This window comes from Saimiri boliviensis, chromosome 11, assembly GCF_048565385.1.
Source record: "Saimiri boliviensis isolate mSaiBol1 chromosome 11, mSaiBol1.pri, whole genome shotgun sequence".
Classification (NCBI taxonomy): Eukaryota; Metazoa; Chordata; class Mammalia; order Primates; family Cebidae; genus Saimiri; species Saimiri boliviensis.
In genome coordinates, this window is record NC_133459.1 from 53703257 (window position 1) to 53721168 (window position 17912).

At 42.4% G+C, this 17912-nt stretch overlaps 1 pseudogene; it reads left to right on the forward strand.

Annotated features, from left to right (window-relative positions):
• Positions 1-12945: 12945 nt before the first annotated feature.
• Positions 12946-13974, forward strand: LOC101048900 (DNA-directed RNA polymerases I, II, and III subunit RPABC1 pseudogene; annotated as a pseudogene).
• Positions 13975-17912: the final 3938 nt, after the last annotated feature.

Here is a 17912-nt window from a genome sequence, read left to right on the forward strand (position 1 = left end):
AGGTGATAGGAAGGAAACTTACCAATGACTGGAATGGTTGGAAAGGCTTTAAGGAGGTGCTAGGACTGGAGTAGGACCTCAAAGGGAGGGTAAGGCATAAGTTAGGTACATGACACATTCTACAGAAGATGTGTAAGCCTGGAATGGCATGTTTATTCCTTTTGTTGGAGTTGGAGCAAACCCAGTGGAGCTTCTGGGTTAGGGTCACTGGGGTTATATTCAATTGAACTGTGGTATTACCTGGATTCAAATGAGCCAGATGCAATTTGAGAAGCAAATGCAGATCAAGGCTGAGAAGGGAACTCAAGGTTGAGTGAAAAGAGCGATATCCATTTGGAGATCTAAAGGACAATTTTGAGGTCACACCTGAGAGACTGGGAAGCAAAAACGCAGGTTGGCAAGCAAGGCTGCAAGACACAGAGTTTTAGCCAGTGCCCTTCTCCTCCTCCTCCTTCTCCTTCTCCTCCTCCTCCTTCTCCTTCTCCTCCTCCTCCTTCTCCTTCTCCTCCTCCTCCTTCTCCTTCTCCTCCTCCTCCTTCTCCTTCTCCTCCTCCTCCTTCTCCTTCTCCTTCTTCTCCTTCTCCTTCTCCTCCTCCTCCTTCTCCTCATCCTTCTTCTCCTTCTTCTCCTTCTCCTCCTCCTCCTCCTCCTTCTCCTCTTCTTCTGCTTCTTCACCAAGTAAGTTTTGTTTATTACAACATAAAACACTTATAGCTTGTTAGAAACTTATACATAAAATAAACAGAGCTTAGAATGTGCTCTTTTTATTATGATTATTTTAAATTAGAGAAGGGGTCTTGCTATGTTTCCCAGACTGGTCTTGAACTCCTATACTCAACTGATCCTCCTGCCTTGGTCCCCTGAAGTGCTGGGATTACAGGCACATGCCACCAGCCCTGGCCTAGAATATTTTCTTTCTTTTTTTTTTTTTTTTTTTTTTTTTTTCAAATTTTTTTGAGACAGAGTGCAGACTGTAATGCAATCTGGGTTCAAGCAATTCTCCTGCCTCAGCCTCCAAAGTAGCTGGGATTACAAGCATGCCATCACACCTGGCTAATTTTTGTACTTTTAGTAGAGATGGGGTTTCACCATGTTAACCATGCTGGTCTTGAACTCCTGACCTCAAGTGATCCGCCCATCTCGGCCTACCAAAGTGCTGGGATTACAGGTGTGAAACACTGCACCCAGCCTAGAATATTTTCTTGATGGTTATTACAATAAGAAAGAAAAATAGAATAACTTTGTTTCCCCACTCTGCATTCTTATTTCCTTCACTTTCTATTGAGCATTCAATATGTAGTTCAAGAGGAAATAAAATAACCCTCAATATCAGATTAATCTTAAAAGACTATTCAGGATAAACCAAAACATGTTTCTCACAAGGGCCAATTAAAGAAACAACAAATAAAAATCACTATAATTATTAATATATTTAAAATAATATGTATCTTGCCACAGGCTGCATTTTAGGATACTTATTTCAGGTATATTAGAGAAACTCTGGAAATACAAAAAAGATACAAAATTAATGCTAAAAGAGTAATTATAAATCAAGACAGAAATGATATTATGGGTCAGGTGCAGTGACACACACCCGTTATCCCACCACTTTGGGAGGCTGGGACAGGCAGATCACCTGAAGTCAGAAGTTCAAGACCAGCCTGACCAACATGGTGAAACCTCCGCTTTACAAAAAATACAAAATTAGCTGGGCATAGTGGCACAAACCTGTAATCCCAGCTATTTGGGGGGTCGAGGCAGGAGAATCACTTGAACCTGGGTGGTGGAGGTTGCAGTGATCCAAGATTGCACCATTGCACTCCAGCCTGGGCAAAAAGAGCAAAACACTGTCTCAACAACAACAACAAAAAACAACCAACCAAACAAACAAATAAAAAAACCAAAAAGAAATATTATGGAAGAATTGTGCACAAATCAAAGTGGGAAAATTACTTTAGAAATATGTAAGGCAAGATAAGAAATACCAGAAAAGAAAGGCCTTTCATTTTTCAACCAAGATTTGCTAAAAGGTTTTTGTTGTTCAGTAATTCACATTGATCTACAAAGACAGCATTACACAAAATAGACTTAAACTGTAATACAAGACGTAATATAAGAGATAAGATTACATAATACAAGATTTGTTTCAGTGAAGATTACTAACCAACAGAATACTGATATAATAAATATAAATGTCTTCTTTGTATACTTTTATTTTATTTTATTGTAAGAGGGTTGATAATGTATCATATCTCTTCTATGCTTTTTGCTTCAGGATATTTAAGGTAAAAACAAGAGATATACCCTGTGACACATTTAACAGGGTTTTTTCCTCTTGTTATTTATTCAATTGTAATTAAAGACTTTACCTGTAGAAATAAGTCACATAAAATCACAATAGAAAATTTGAACAAAACTGATAACTTCTAAATGTCATTTTATGAAACGACCATTCTATCTTATGATATATTCCAAATATATTAGGACAAACAAGAGTAAGATGATAATTCTATCTTTTCTTTCCTCTTACATCAGAAAAAGTAAGCAAAAACAACAAATAGGAATTGCCACCAGGTGCGTGGCTCATGCCTGTAATCCAGCATTTTGGAAGGCTGAGGCAGGAGGACTGCTTGAACTCAAGAGTTGGAGATCAGCCTGGGCAACATAGCAAGAACTTGTCTCTATTAAAAACTAAAAATAAACAAATAAAAATAAAAAATCAGCTGGGCATGGTGACACATGCCTATAGTTCCAGCTATTTGGGAGGCTGAGGAAGTAGGATCTCTTGGGACTGGGAGATGAAGGCTGCAGTGAGCTGCGATCATGCCACTGAACTCCAGCCTGGGTGACAGAGCAAGATCCTGTATCAAAAAGAAAAAAAAAAAAAGAATTGCTAATGCAACTCATATTTTAAATATTTATCCTGCACCTATATGCTGAATAAAGGAGTGAACAAAAAGCAAACTATATTGATTCAGTGATTAAGGAATAAATGTTTTATAGAAAACTTAAAGTTTTATTTATTTATTTTTATTTTTATTTTTATTTTTTTTTGAGACAGATTCTTGCTCTGTCACCTAGGCTGGAGTGCAGTGGTATGATCTTGGCTCACTGCAACCTTCGCCTCGCAGGTTCAAGCAATTCTCTGCCTCAGTCTTCCAAGTAGCTAGGATTCCAGGGACCTGCCACCATGTCTAGCTAATTTTTGAATTTTTAGTAGAGATGGGGTTTCACCATCTTGGCCAGGTTGGTCTTGAACTCCTGACCTTGTGATCCACCTGCCTTGGCCTCCCAAAGTCCTGGGATTACAGGTGTGAGACATCATGCCCAGCCGAAAACTAAAAGTATTTTTAGAGAAAGAGAAGAATTAAGTTTTCGTAAAAGACCATCTAAAACTAGAATGGGAGAAAAGATTCCTAGGGCAGGTCAATACTATTCCGAGTGATGCCAAATACCTATTTATGGAAACGAATTGTCTTTTTCCTCTGAGTTGCACCTATGCAGGACAGATGAGGCAATGACTGTGCACATTTACGCCTTGTGTTAGACAAGGGAAGAATGAAAAAGTCTGGCTAGTTCTTGTGCTCGTCTCTTTTTTAGAATATTAAGAAGAAAATGAAATGGAAAGAATGATTTAGAATGGAAAAATGGAGTGTAGACTGAGGATCATGAAGTCAGCTCATTTAAGGAAGTGATAGAACAAGTTCAATTAAAAATACGCTTTTCTATTATTTCAGAGCAAACAGAGGCAGTGTGCTATAGAACAGTATTTCTTAAACCTTTCTGTACCCATGAAACACCTACAGGTCATAAGATGCCAGTTCTGATTGAGCAGTTCTGGGGTGGGGCCTGCGAGTCTGCATTTCTAGCAAGCTCCAAGGTAAAACCATGCTTGCTGCTAGTCCAAGGCCAACACTTTGAGCAGTAAAACTGTAAAATTAATGTTAACCTAAGTCATAAAGAAGACAAATGAAACGGTCAGATAAATTTGTCCTGGGGAGAAGATTTAAAATTCTAGAAATTTCTTGGGGAGGGCTGGGTTTTCATGTAGTTTAGAATCTAAAAGGGCATTTAGACCCAGAGTTATGGAAGATAGTATAAGTCAGAGGAGCATGAAAGGCTGTTTCCAGAAAGGTAGCTACAAGCCAGCTTCTCCTCTGATTCTGAGCTCAACTTAGAAAATTCAAAGAATTTTCCACTTCTACCTTTCAAAGAATGGTAGAAGAATCAGAGCTTAGGGATGCATAAACTACTGAAAGCTCTGCCTAGAGCACAGACATAAAAGCACAGCAAGAACACAGCAGTGTATGTCTTGAATTAATCCTGGTTCAAGGGAAGCCTCAGGTCTTTATTTTGCTTAAACCCAAAGAATAATCAAATTGTATTATTAAATACTTCTATGTTCAGAAGAGGCGCTATGCTTATTTTTCTTTAATGTTTGCTTTATTAAAGGGAACTAATATGTACTGAGGACATAATGTTCACTTCACCTCTCACTGTTAAGACTGGTACATGAATTAACTCTTTCAAATTTTCATCCACCTTTCTATATACATCTACGACTGAGAATAACATACATAAATACATACATACTTACATATAGAACTAAGTTGATAATCAAATTAATGTATTAATAATTTATCGCTAAAAGAGACTGGCTCACAGTTTATTCTAAATCTCTGTTGCAAACCTGGAATCTTCTAAATGTCTGATTGATAGTCTGATTGTAGCAATACTTAGCGTCAGCTCCGTGAGTTACAAACTTGACATATTGAATGATTAAATCAAATTTAAGATGTGAGTGCTGGGCCAGGCGCGGTGGCTCACGCCTGTAATCCCAGCACTTTGGGAGGCTGAGGCAGGCAGATCACGAGGTCAGGAGTTCGAGACCAGACTGACCAACATGACGAAACCCTGTCTCTATTAAAAATACAAAAATTAACCATGCAAGGTAGCTTGTGCCTGTAATCCCAGCTACTCAAGATCCCACCACTGCATAGTGAGACTCTGTCTCCAAAAAAAAAAAAAAAAAAAAAAAGATGTGAGTTCTGGACTTGCACTGGCCAATATGGTAGCTTCAGCCCCATCTGACTACCTACATTTTAATTAAAATTGAGTAAATTAAAAAATTCCTTTCCTCAACCGCATAAGACACATTTCATTTCAGTAGCCATATATGGCTAGCGAATACCATATTGGACAGCATATTTTTGTAAATGAACATTTCCAGGATATTTTCAACATCACAAAAAATTCTGTTGAAAAATTCAATCCCCCTCCCCACTCCCTCTGCCTTCTTTTTTTTTTTTTTTTTTTTTTAGACAAGAGTCTCGCTCTGTCGCCTGGCTGGAGTGCAGTGGCACGATCTTTGCTCGCTGCAACCTCTACCTCCTGGGTTCAAGTGATTCTCCTGCCTCAGTCTCCCAAGTAGCTGAGATTGCAGGTCTGCGCCACCACACCCAGCTAATTTTTGTATTTTCAGTAGAGACGAGGTTTCACCATGTTGGGCGGGATGGTCTCTATTTCTTGACCTCGTGATCCACCCACCTTGGCCTCCCAAACTGCTGGGATTACAGGCGTGAGCCACCGTCAGTCTCATTTTAATGTTAACAGATCTTCTATGCATTTGTTAATTTTTAAGCAATTTACTATATTACCTAAGTCTGTTCTCGCAATCATCACATGGAAAATACCTAAGTTAATGTTGCCATGTTTTATAAAGCAGACTCACGACTGGGATATTTTTAGAGCCACAGTTGAGGTTAAAGACCCTGGGGACTTAAAACTTGTGCAACTTGTTTATGCCCCTCGTCTTTCCTCTTCTCTTTATCTGCTCTCTTTCCCTAGGTGATGTTATCCAATTCCACAACTTTAAATAGCTCTTCCCTTGGGCCTGGGCTGGATATCCAACTGCTTGACATTGCCATGTGAGTTCTAATAGGCACCTCAAACTTAATGTGTCTAAAAATCAAGCACTCTTGATTTTTACATCCCATCCTCCTGCCCAGCCTCCCCCCACCCGCCTCGCCTTTCCCATTTCATGGAATGGAATCTGCCTATTCTCCCTGGTACTTCTCAACCTTAATATTTCCCTTTCCTTCACCGGTCCTTTCCACCAAGCCACCCACAGCTAATCCAACAGGAAGTTCAATTAATTCTTCTTTTTTTTTTTTTTTCTGAGATGGAGTTTCAGTCTGTGGCCCAGGATGGAGTGCAATGGCAGGATCTCAGCTCACTGCCTCCTCTACCTCCTAGGTTCAAGCAATTCTCCTGCCTCAGTCTCCTAAGTAGCTGGTATTACAGGCATGCATCACCATATACAGCTTAATTTTTGTATTTTTAGTAGAGGTGGGTTTTCACCATGTTGGCCGGGCTGGTCTTGAACTTCTGACCTCAGGAAATCTGCCCACCTCAGCCTCTGAAAGTGTTGGGATTATAGGTGTGAGCCACCGTGCCTGGCCCAAGTTCAATTAATTTTACTTCCACAACATATCCTGAATCCAGTGACATCTCCTCTACTCACATACCTGTAATCCAAGATAACATCTGGGCCATTCTGATTAGCTTTCTAACTAGTTTCCCAGATGCCATTCTCGCTCTTCTGTCTACTCTCCACAAGAAACCAGAGTGATCTTTTAACAATGTAAAGTAGCCAATATCTGTCATGAACTTAGATGCAAAAATATTCAACAAAATATTAGCAATTTGAATCAAGCAATATATAAAAAATTATATACCATGACCAAGTGGGATTTATTCCAAAAATACTGGGCTGGTTCCATATTTGAAAATCAAATAATGTTATCCACCACAGTAACAGACTAAAGAAGAAAATTCACATAATTATATTGATTGATACAAAAAAATTTGACAAAATTCAATATCCATTCATGAAAACTTTTGGAAAAATAGATACAGAAGGAAACTTGACAAAGAGCATCTACAAAAAAATCTACAGATAATGTTATGCTAAATGTTGAAAGACTAAATGCTTTTCCTCTACGATAAGGAAAAAAGCAAGGATGCACTCTGATTACTCTTAATCAGCACAGTTGTGAAAACTCTAGCCAGCACGACGTAGAAAAAAAGCCAAAACGTACAGATTGGAAAGGAAGACCAATTTGTCCTGCTTTGTAGACAATATGATTGTCTATGTAGACAGTCCCCAAGTCATCTACCCCTCAACCCAAACAAAACAACACAAAAATTGCTACATCTAATAAGTTCAACAAGGTTACAAGATGAACACACACACAAAAGTCTATATGCTAACAAGGAATACGTGGAAACTGAAATTAAAAACACAATACCATTAATGATAGCACCAAAGAAAACGAAATACCTAAGTATCAATTTAACAAAACGAGTACAAATTCATATGCTAAAAATTACAAAATACTGATGAAAGAAATAAAACATCTAAATAAAAAGATAGTGATAACACTGAATGCTGTTGAGAATGCCAAAAATCAGGATCACTGAGAATGCAATCCTGGTGGGAATGTAAAATGGTTCAGCCACTCTGGAAAATATTTTAGCAGTTTCTTTTAAAACTAAAAATTGACTTAGCATACAAAGTTGCAATTGTACCCCTGCATATTTATTTCAGAGAAATGAAAATGTATATTCAATGTTCAAACCTGCACATGAATGTTCATTTATTTATAATAGCAAAAAAATGGAAACAACCTGGATGTCCTTCAACGGGTGAATAGTTCCATTGTGGTATGTCTTTACCATGGAATACTACTCATCAATAAAGAGGAAAGGACTATTTTTTCTTTTCTTTTTTTTTGAGACAAGGTCTTGCTCTGTCATTCAGGCTGGAGTGTAGTGGTGTGAACATGGCTTGCTGCAGCCTCAACTCTCTGGACGCAGGGCATCCTCCCACCCCAGCCTCCCAAGTAGCTAGGACCTGCTAATTTTTAATTTTTTGTAGTTACAGGGTTTCACCATTGTTGCCCAGGCTGGTCTCCAACTCTAGAGTTCAGGTGATCTCCCTGCCTTAGCCTCCCAAAGTGTTGGGATTACAGGCAAAGCCACCGCATCTGGCAAGAAAGGGACTATTGATACAAGTGACTAGTTGGATAGATTTAAAGGGAATTCTGCTGAGTGAAAAAAACCCATTTCAAAGGATTGCATACTGTATGAATCCATTTGTACAATATTCCTGAAATGTTGTAATTATAGAGATGGAAAACAGATTAGTGTTTTCCAGGAGTTAGGATTTGGGATTCTTCCAGGAGTTAGGATTTTGTGGGGAGGGAGTAGGAGTGCTACAAAGGGTAAATGGAGCCTTGTGGTAATGGGACAGTTCTGCATTTGATTGTGGTGGTGGCTACATGTTAAAAAATTGCCAGGAACTACACACACACACACACACACACACACACACACACAAGGGACACAGGAGTACCTGTATTACTGGTGAATCTGAATGAGCTCTGTGGATTGCAGCAACATTAATTTCATGGTGTTTGTATTGTACTATAGTTACATTGGGGCAGAGGGGGAAAGGTATATGAGACAATTTGATACTTTCCTGTGAATCTGTAAGTAAAAAGTTTAAAAATGTGAATCAGATTGTATGTGATCTCTTACTTTAAGTCATTTCAAGGCTCCCCATTGCAAGTAGAAGAAAATCCAGCTTCCTTACCTTAGATCACCAGCTCTCTGCCTAGCTCTCGCTGACCTCATCTCACTGCTCATCTTATTAACTGAGCTGAAACACACAAATCTCCCCTCGCACACACAGTGCTCTTCGTGCTCTGCTCCTTCCCACCTGGGAGATGTTTCACTTGCTGTTTCCTTCCTAAATAGGTCTTTATATATCTCACTGCATGTCTTGTTATCATTCAGGCTCACCTCCAGGTCACCTCCTGAGAAGCTTCCCTGACCTCCTGTTGAAAGCATTCTGTTATTCTCTAGGTCATTCTACAGTGCATTTTCTTCCCAGCACCTGGCATTACCTGCATTTATCTTTTATCTTTGTTTATTAGCTGTCTTCCTCCATTAGAAGGTAAACGCTAAGAGAACTGGGACCTTGCTGTCTCATTCATAGCATTGTCTCCAGTGGTAGAAAGTGCCTGGTGCTGGATTCCAAGGGACAGCCTATACCCACACACCCACAGATGTACGCATACCCACATGTCCACTAAAAAGGACTCCTTTTCCTCGCCTAGGTTCTGGACAATCTCAATAAATATAATAAAAGGGTAAAGACAGAAGTGAGAACATCACTTTTCTTATTAACAAGGGATAGTTTAGAAGCGTAGTTTAGACAATGCTCACTGGTGAATTAGGCAGCCTTACCCCACTGGGTCCCAGGCGGCTCTATAGTGAATTAATCCCTCCTTCACCAATGCCAGCAACATAGGTGCATGCTAAATATTCTGTGAATGAAAGAGGAAAGGAACAAAGTCTGTGATGGATTCCTGAGTCTTCACTCATATTGGGTCCCAGAATAAGGCACAGAAGTAGGACTGCTGATTTAAAGATAGAGCGCTCAGATGCAAAAGATGCTGAGGATAGTTGCAGGCACAGGTAGGAGACAGTCTGCAGAGTCTCCATGCCAGGTCCACACACTGAGACGCTGTTCAAGGTGAAGCTGGGGGTGGTCATACATCTTTTTTATCCACCCGCATCTGCTCATTTACCTGGGTGTGGTTTCTGTTATTTGGGGGAGGGGTAAGTGATTGCTGTTTCTATGAGCAGGCTCACTTTAGTACTCCTTGATGGTACAGTATTAAGCAACACACCAGCCTTAATAGAGTTTATGCCTGTATCACAACTCTCTTGTTTAAAAAATAGTGAAAGCACACCTAATGTCTACTTCTCAGCTACTATAAGGTACCATATTAATCAGAAGTGGAATCTTTTTAAAAGATAACCCTTGAGTTACAAATTACCACTACAGCAACTCCTTTAATGAAAAACGGAAGTTTTGGGGAGCCAAGCAGATAGTCTGGAGCAGTCTGGCTACAGCTGTGAATAAGAGACAAAAAAGTAATTGTCGGCACCATCAGCAGAAAAAGAAAGAATATGGGTTAGGCAGATACTGGTTATAAGCAAGTATGAGGAATAGAAACAACACCACTAATTCCAGCAGCCTTGACAAAGAAAATCTTTAAGAAAGAGGAAATGTTGTTTCTACTCTAAGCCACCATCACTAAATTATCTCATTGACCCAATATTGCTCAACACATAGATAAATTCAGCTTTTCTTTTGAGATGGAATCTTGCTCTGTCATCCAGGCTGGAGTGCAATTGCATGATCTTGATTCACCGCAGCTTCTGCCTCCCAGGTTCAAGCAATTCTCCGGCCTCAGCCTCCAGAGTAGCTGGGGTTGCAGGTGCCTGCCATCATGCTCAGTTAATTTTTGTATTTTTAGTAGAGATGGGGTTTCATCATGTTGGCCAGGCTGGTCTCAAACTCCTGACCTCAGGTGATCCACTTGCCTTGGCCTCCCAAAGTGCTGGGATTATATAAAATTTCTTTTCTGTTCTCTCTCTCTGGTTTGGTTTGTGTCCACCGTGCAAGGTTAAGCCCACCTGTATGCTTTGTCAAATGATTCAGTGGGGGGTGTGTGTGCGTGTGTGTGTATGTGTGTGTGTGTGTGTGTGTGTGTGCGTGTGTGTGGTGAGAGAGAGAGAGAGAGAGAGAGAGAGAGAGAGATAGGGGCATGGGAGGATAGAGGTGTTAGAGGTCTCTGTGTAAAAACCAGATCTACTCACTGTTCTGGAGTTGTTTTAAGATTTGAAGAGCTGTCACAGGTCGCTAAAGACTTGGTGTCTTAGCTTTTCACCTTGCTTTCCTGTGGAAGAAGAGACCCTGAGCACCAGAACAGCATGAAATTCAGGAAAGGGGAAGGTAAAAACAGAGTTCACTTAATGTCTACCTGTAGAAACCTAATCAGTGAAATAAACATACCTCTCCATGTCAGTCAAGGAGTTCATGGTGTTCAAGGTTGCAAGAAAAAAATCTCCACTAGTCAACATTTGAAAATGTCTTTTTTTTTTTTTTTTTTTTGAGATGAGGCTTCACTTCAGGCTGGAGTGCAGTCTAATCACAGCTCATTACAGCTTTGATTTCTTGACCCTCAGCCGTCCAAGTAGTTCCAAGTAGTTCCAAGCTGGAACTACAGGCATGTCACCATGACTGACTAATTTTTGTTTTAATTTGTTTTAGAGACAGGGATCTCTGCTACGTTGACTATGCTGGTTTCTAACTCCTGCCCTCAAGCAATTCTCCTACCTCAGACTCTCAAGTAGCTAAGATCATAAGCGTGAGCTGCCACACCGGACCTGAAAATGTCTTTCAGTCAGAAATTTACCCACATTTGTGAAAATACAGGAGCTGCACCAGATAACTCACAGAAAATGTTTTTGAGACAGACTTTGGAAATCCGCTTTTCTAAGCTAGAAAGAAAATGTAAGAGTCCCCGCTTGGTGCTTAAACCTATTCTCATGTCTTTATCATTGTTGGACTCGTATTGCCATTTAAGTTTTCTCCTGTTTATCCCTTTGTCCCCTAATGAAAAGGGGGACAAGGAGCATGTGTCAGTCAGGCTCCCTGCAGGAAGCAGAAGACACATTCACATGGAGTTTGGAAAAGAATTGAACAAAGACTACCTATTTACAGAGGTGAAGACAGGTTACAGAAACAAGTAAGGCTGAGGAGGCACCCAGGAGTAGCCACAGGGAGAAATCTGCTGCCCCTTGGCCTAAAGGGGCCTTGTGGGAGCTGAAGTCATGAAGGAAGAGCTCCTGGACTGGCATATCAGAGGGATCTTAGAGGGAATGCAATACCAGAACCCCGCGCAGTGGCAGAGAGGGATGGGGGAGAAGACATTGACCTCACGCTCCTCTAGCTCTTAATCTTCAACCAGCGCCTCCAGCAGCCAGACCCACCTGGAACCCGGAGGACAAGGGAGCCCAAGAGATATGGCCTGCAGCAATTCACTGCTTGGGACATAGTGCAGGCTACAGGAGGGCCCTGAAAAGAAGATAACAACAGCTATCATGTTGCCACCCCACGGTGGCAAACGGAGTGAATTTTGCCAATTACTATTGGTGCCCTTGATATTCCAGGGGAAAGAAAAATTGGACTCAGCAGATTCCCTCTGGATAGGACCAATCAGGAGAGAAGGTAAAAGTGGATGAGAACTTTGCGGTTTTTTTTTTTTTTCTCGTAATGAGCATGACATACCTATACTTGGGATATGCAAGGAATGAAAGAGGAAAAGAAGATCACACACTCTTAGACTGGTCTCCAGAGACAGTAGCAGCCCAGATTTGAAGTAACAGCCCTAGGTCTGGAACACTTTCTGGCCTATACCTGCCAGAATGTTGCTCCATTTTGTGAGGAATTCAGGCAAAGTTTGATTCAAGAAGTCTGTGTTCTTTGAGAAACTGTCTTGGCCATAGAAGAGCTGACTTAGCTCACCAGGTCTTGCATCCACAGGGAGCTTTTATTGCATGGTGTCCTCAGTCTGGTTGTTTCTGGTAGAGCCAGATGTGCACATATATTTATCAGAAATCATGTTGCTCGAGACAGGGATTATCTTGCCATCAGGGCTAGCTTTGTGGATGAATGTACAGAGAAGTGAGATTTGATGGAAGGTGAAAAGTACTTTCCAAATCCCAGTTTTTTTTTCAGAGGCCTGTTTCTAACTCATTTGTGTTGTTTACTCTGTCATCATTTGATAAATATTTAGAGTGCAATGTGTCAGACAGAGCTATCATAGCTCAACTGTAGGATACCCTAACTTGTGCAATGCCATAGCCCTGTCAGGCTCTGTACTTGACCCAAGTGACATAAGGAAAATATAGTCCTTACCCTCTTAAGAACATAATTGTTTGCATATGTTCACACCTGCCTTTTCTCCAATTAATTCTCTAAAGAACATGCATAGTGATCATTGAAAAATACAGTGTAGAGTGGCGACCGCCATGGACGAAGAGGAGGAGACATACCGGCTCTGGAAAATCTGCAAGACCATCATGCAGAGGAGCCCAAGGTAGGCATCAAGACCATCAAGGTGTACTGCCAGCGCATGCAGGAGGAGAACATCACCCGGGCCCTCTTCGTGGTGCAGCAGGGGATGACGCCCTCCGCCAAGCAGTCACTGGTTGACATGGCTCCCAAGTGCATCCTGGAGCAGTTTCTGCAGCAGGAGCTGCTCATCAACATCACAGAGCACGAGCTGGTCCCCGAGCACGTCGTCATGACCAAGGAAGAAGTGACGGAGCTGCTGGCCCGATATAAGCTCCGAGAGAACCAGCTGCCCGGGATCCAGGCGGGAGACCCCGTGGCTTGATACTTCGGGATAAAGCGTGGCCAGGTGGTGAAGATCATCCGGCCCAGCGAGACCGCCGGCAGGTACATCACCTACCGGCTGGTGCAGTAGCCGCCACCCTGTGCAGGTACCGGCTGTGGGGTCAGCCCCTAGAGGCGGCCACATGGACAGTGACCTGGTCACTTGCAGGAGGATGCCTCTGCTGGAGTCCAGCCCCCCCAGCTCTTTTGGCTGCTGCTCCTCTGGACTCCCCAGGGCAGGCAGCTCCCACCCAGATTCTCCCATCAGGGGGTGAGGCTTCCTGTGGATTCATGCCAGATATGGCCTCAGAGGAACCAGAACCCCCGCCCCTCCCCCAGGGAGGTCACTTGGTGCCCCAGGTCCGCGCCTAGACTGTGCAGAGTCCCCTGGCTTGGGGTCTGTCTCCCACCAGCCACTGCTGCTTCCTGGGCGCTCAGCCTCCCACCCCTCATCTTCCCTCCCCTCAGCTCCTTATTGGGCCTGTGGCGTTGACTTTTCCTCACACCTCCCTACTGTGGGGCCCTCGGTGTCTTCTCCCTGGCCCCTTCTGCCAAGGTTGCAGCTGCCCCAGAGAACAGACCCAATTAGAAACTTTATTCCAGCAAAATAAACGTGCCTGTGAGATTAAAAAAAAAAAAAAAAGAAAAAAGAAAAATACAGTGTAACCGTGTCCTCCTCTGCTTAAAATCACTCGATGGTTTCCTGCTGCCCAAAAGGTCAAGAGCAAAATCTTTCACAAGGCTCATGGGCTCTGAGTGAAGAAGACAGATGTAAATCACAGTACAACATGGGAAGTCCTGCAATAGACACTAACCAAGTGTTGGTGCTCAGAGGATAGAGCCTGGGGCTATCCTCTTGAAAGTCCCACACCATCTATTACTTGTCGTAAGTTTTAAGTACCTAAACAAAAACAATATTTCCTGGGAGGTGGATGGTGTTAATTTTACCTGATAACAATTTCCAGATCTACTTTATAGAAAATATTGAACATCTTTCTTTCTATGTTTATGTGTCTCTTCAGCAGTTAAGGATACTTAAGCCTCATATATCCTCAAGTGTTCTCCCTGGACCCCACTTCCCCCACTACTCATTTCTCCCCTTTTCCCTGTATAGCAACACTTCTCAAAAGAATTATCTTCTTTCTGGGAGGTCATCTCTGTCCTTCCTCATCTTCCAGCTCACTTCATCCTTTTTTTTTTTTTACAATACCATCATGCAATCAAAAGGATTCTCACAAAGGTTAACAACGGCCAGCATGTTGCTAGAATAACTGGCAACTCTTTAATTCTCAGCTTGCTCAGCTTGTAGCAGCATTTGATACTATGGATGCCTGCTCTTTCTCAAAACACTTGCTGCCTCTGGCATTTGTGCAACACATTCTCCTAGCCTTCCTCGTCTTTCTTTGGCTCTTCCTTCTTAATACTGTTTGCTGGATTACCCTCCTCTGCATGATCTTCCAACGTCATTCCCAAAGGCTTTTCTCTGTGTCTCCTTCTCTTGCCCCTCTATCCTCTTTCCCTAACTGAACTCATCCCCACCCATGGCTTCGATGATCACCTAAACAACAACACTAAAACTTCATTGCATTAGCCCCGTCTTCCCTTTTGAGATTCAGATTCACATATATCGACTTTTCTGTCCTAAAAGGCATGCCAAATTCAGCTGATTTAAAACCGAACTCATGATGTCCCATCTACCTCAAAACTGGCCTTTCTACAGTGACTAGCTCCACCACCTATTGACAAGAATAGCTTCATTCTTTACACCTTCCCTCCAATCCTCCCAAAGACCCAGTCCTGTTTTCTAACCCAGGTGTCTCTCCAGTCTGACCCTCTCTCTCCTCCCCCACTGCCATCTCCTAAGTCCAAGCTACCATAACCTCTCCTTTGAACTGTGGCAATTACCTGCTAATTAATTTGCATAGGTTCACACTTACCCCTTCTCCGATTAATTTTCCATCAAATACACACAGTGACCATGGAGAAATACAATGTAACCATGTCCCCCTCTGCTTAAAGTCACTCAGTGGCTTCCTGCTGCCTGGAAGGTCAACAGCAAAATCTTTCACAAGGCCCGTAGGCCCTAAGGTGATCTAGGTCATAAATGACCCAGCCCTGGGTCCCCTGCTTCAGCCCCAGCCCTTTTTCTTCCCCTTGCTCAGCCACACTGGCTTTCTTTCAGCTGTTCCTATTGTTGTGCTCCTCCTGCTTTGAGACCTACGGAGTGCCAGTCCTTTTTCCTAGATACCCACCTCTCTTCTTTTCACTAAATTACATAAACCAACTTTTAGATCTCAGATTAAATGTTCCATTCCCAGGGAGTCTTTCTTAAACTCTAGGGTAGATAAGCCCATTTCTTTCTTAGTCACTTTAAATTTGCAATCATACGCTTCTACGGTTTTTTGGTTAATGTTTGTCTTTTCCTCTCTCCTGTAATATTCATGATGTCTGAGTCCCTTTCTGTTTTCCTCAGTATAGGATCCCTAGTTCTTAGCATAGTACCAGGCACATAGTAGGTACTCAATCGCTTTTGGAAGAAAGAAAAGCCTAAAAAGAAGGGCCCAGAGGGAAAGTGACTGAGGGTAGGTGGATTACAACCTTGGGAATTACTCAGGGCAGATATAGACAATTTGGTGGATGGGTCATGATGGTGGTAACCCTCAGGCAGGAGAGAACTGTGAGGGTGTGTCAGGGACAGGAGGCCAGGTCCACAGGCACCCTCTCTGCCTCTGTAAGGCTACACCACGGAGGGGTTGGGGGCATGCACATTAACCTGTGAGTCCAAAGACCTGCTTTCAAGGTCTGGATCTGATGCTAACTAATGTGTCCTTTCCCTCTCATTCACAACTTCATCTGTAAGCTAAGACGGTGGAGTATTACAGCAGTCAGTGCTCTTAGTTGCAAAGAAGCAAATATTGCTTCTGGGCCGTTGAAGCAGAAAATGAACTGATTGAAAGAATGCTGGCCAGCTTACAAGATTACCTGGAAGCCTGGAGGCCCAGACCTAGAGGACAGGCACAAGCAAGGAAGACTGTGCAGACAAGCCAGGGCCGGAATGTCATGGAGGGACCAGACAGTGGCGGCGCTCCACATGCCAAGTGTCACAGCCTGCACCTGTGCCAGGAGTGGGCCCAACGAACCCCTGTGCTAAATTGGCTATGCTGTCCTTGGAAACTGGATGTCGCTGCCTTTGCTGCTGCCCTCGGAAAGAATTTGCCACTCCCTTCTTCTTTGCGTCACTAACTCCTGACTCACAAACCTGAGCAGGTGCATCTGACATTCTGAGCCAGATCATATTAGAGCCCTGGCTGCCAGGGGAAGTGAGAAAGCAGAACTTTCCAGAGAAAGAGGCAGACTCTACCAGCCAGCTTCACTCTTGAGACAGAAAGTTCCCCAGTGTAGGAACTGAAGGGTTCAGATTCTGGGTAGCCGTGAACATCACATATCCAGTACTAGGCCGTCTCCAAGTCTCTCCGTGTTCCTGGACACCACAATGAGAATGGATGTAGTCATCACATCAATATCATTCCCTCTAAATCAGCAGGCTCTAAGAGCTACATCGTCATTTCTTTGCTACAGACAACTGTGCTCTGTATTACAAATTCTTATTTCTAGGTACTTGAGAGACATACTCTGCATGTCCTTGCTTTCATGTTTAATTGAGCCACTGACACCAGCCTGTTTTTCCTGGCCCCACAGCCCTAAAAATAGGGCATTATTGAATAGCCCAATAACCTGGTCAGAACTCTCTGCCTCCCACAGGCCTGTGTGTGGATTCATGTTTTCAGTGAGCAGATGCCCTTTCCGTTAGATGATCTATTTTTAAACTTGCCAAATGTCAATTCTCTCTCAAATGACAATTCCCATTCTCAAAGACTCACTGGTGTGTTTGTTTGTTTTCCTGGTGGAATTTACTCTACAATATAAAAACACATTTGTCATTCATGGTTCTTTTTGGACAGAAGTAACATTTTTAAATTCTCGCCTCTCCTCTCTTCTTTTTTATTTGACTGAGAGCTCAGAGAATTTATAAAAAAGGGATTCTGGAAGTGCAGGGTCCAGGATGTTGGAGTAATTTATGCGCCTTCTTTTAATTCAGTTTCCACCATGTCTGCTTCCTTTTTTTGGCATTTAAAGTAGCCAAGCTGCAGGAGCAAAGCAAACTTTATAAAATCATTCAGTGTGAATAGCTGATTCCGGTTTAATTTGTTGCTACTTCAAGGTAGCATAGAGGTGTGAATATAAAGTAATACGACTGATGCTTAAAAACCTCTAGACATCTGACACATCCAAACGAATGTTGAACTCCTCAGAGAGTCCCCTTTGGATGACATTGCACTTGGTTTGACAATATTATCTTTTTACTCAAAGCAATTTTGGAATTGTTTTTCAGAATCATCTCCCTGACATTGTGGGTCAGGCCCTCCAGTGTCCTCGGTGCCTGAGAAGCATGGGGCATTAGCTCAGGAGATGGTTCTGTCCCACTCTTTGGAGAAGGTGTAAGAGAGGTGTAAGTGTGGTCGCAGTGAAAAGGGTATGAGCTTTGGAATCAGATGATTTGGGTTCAAATCTTCTCTCTCCCACGTACAAGCTT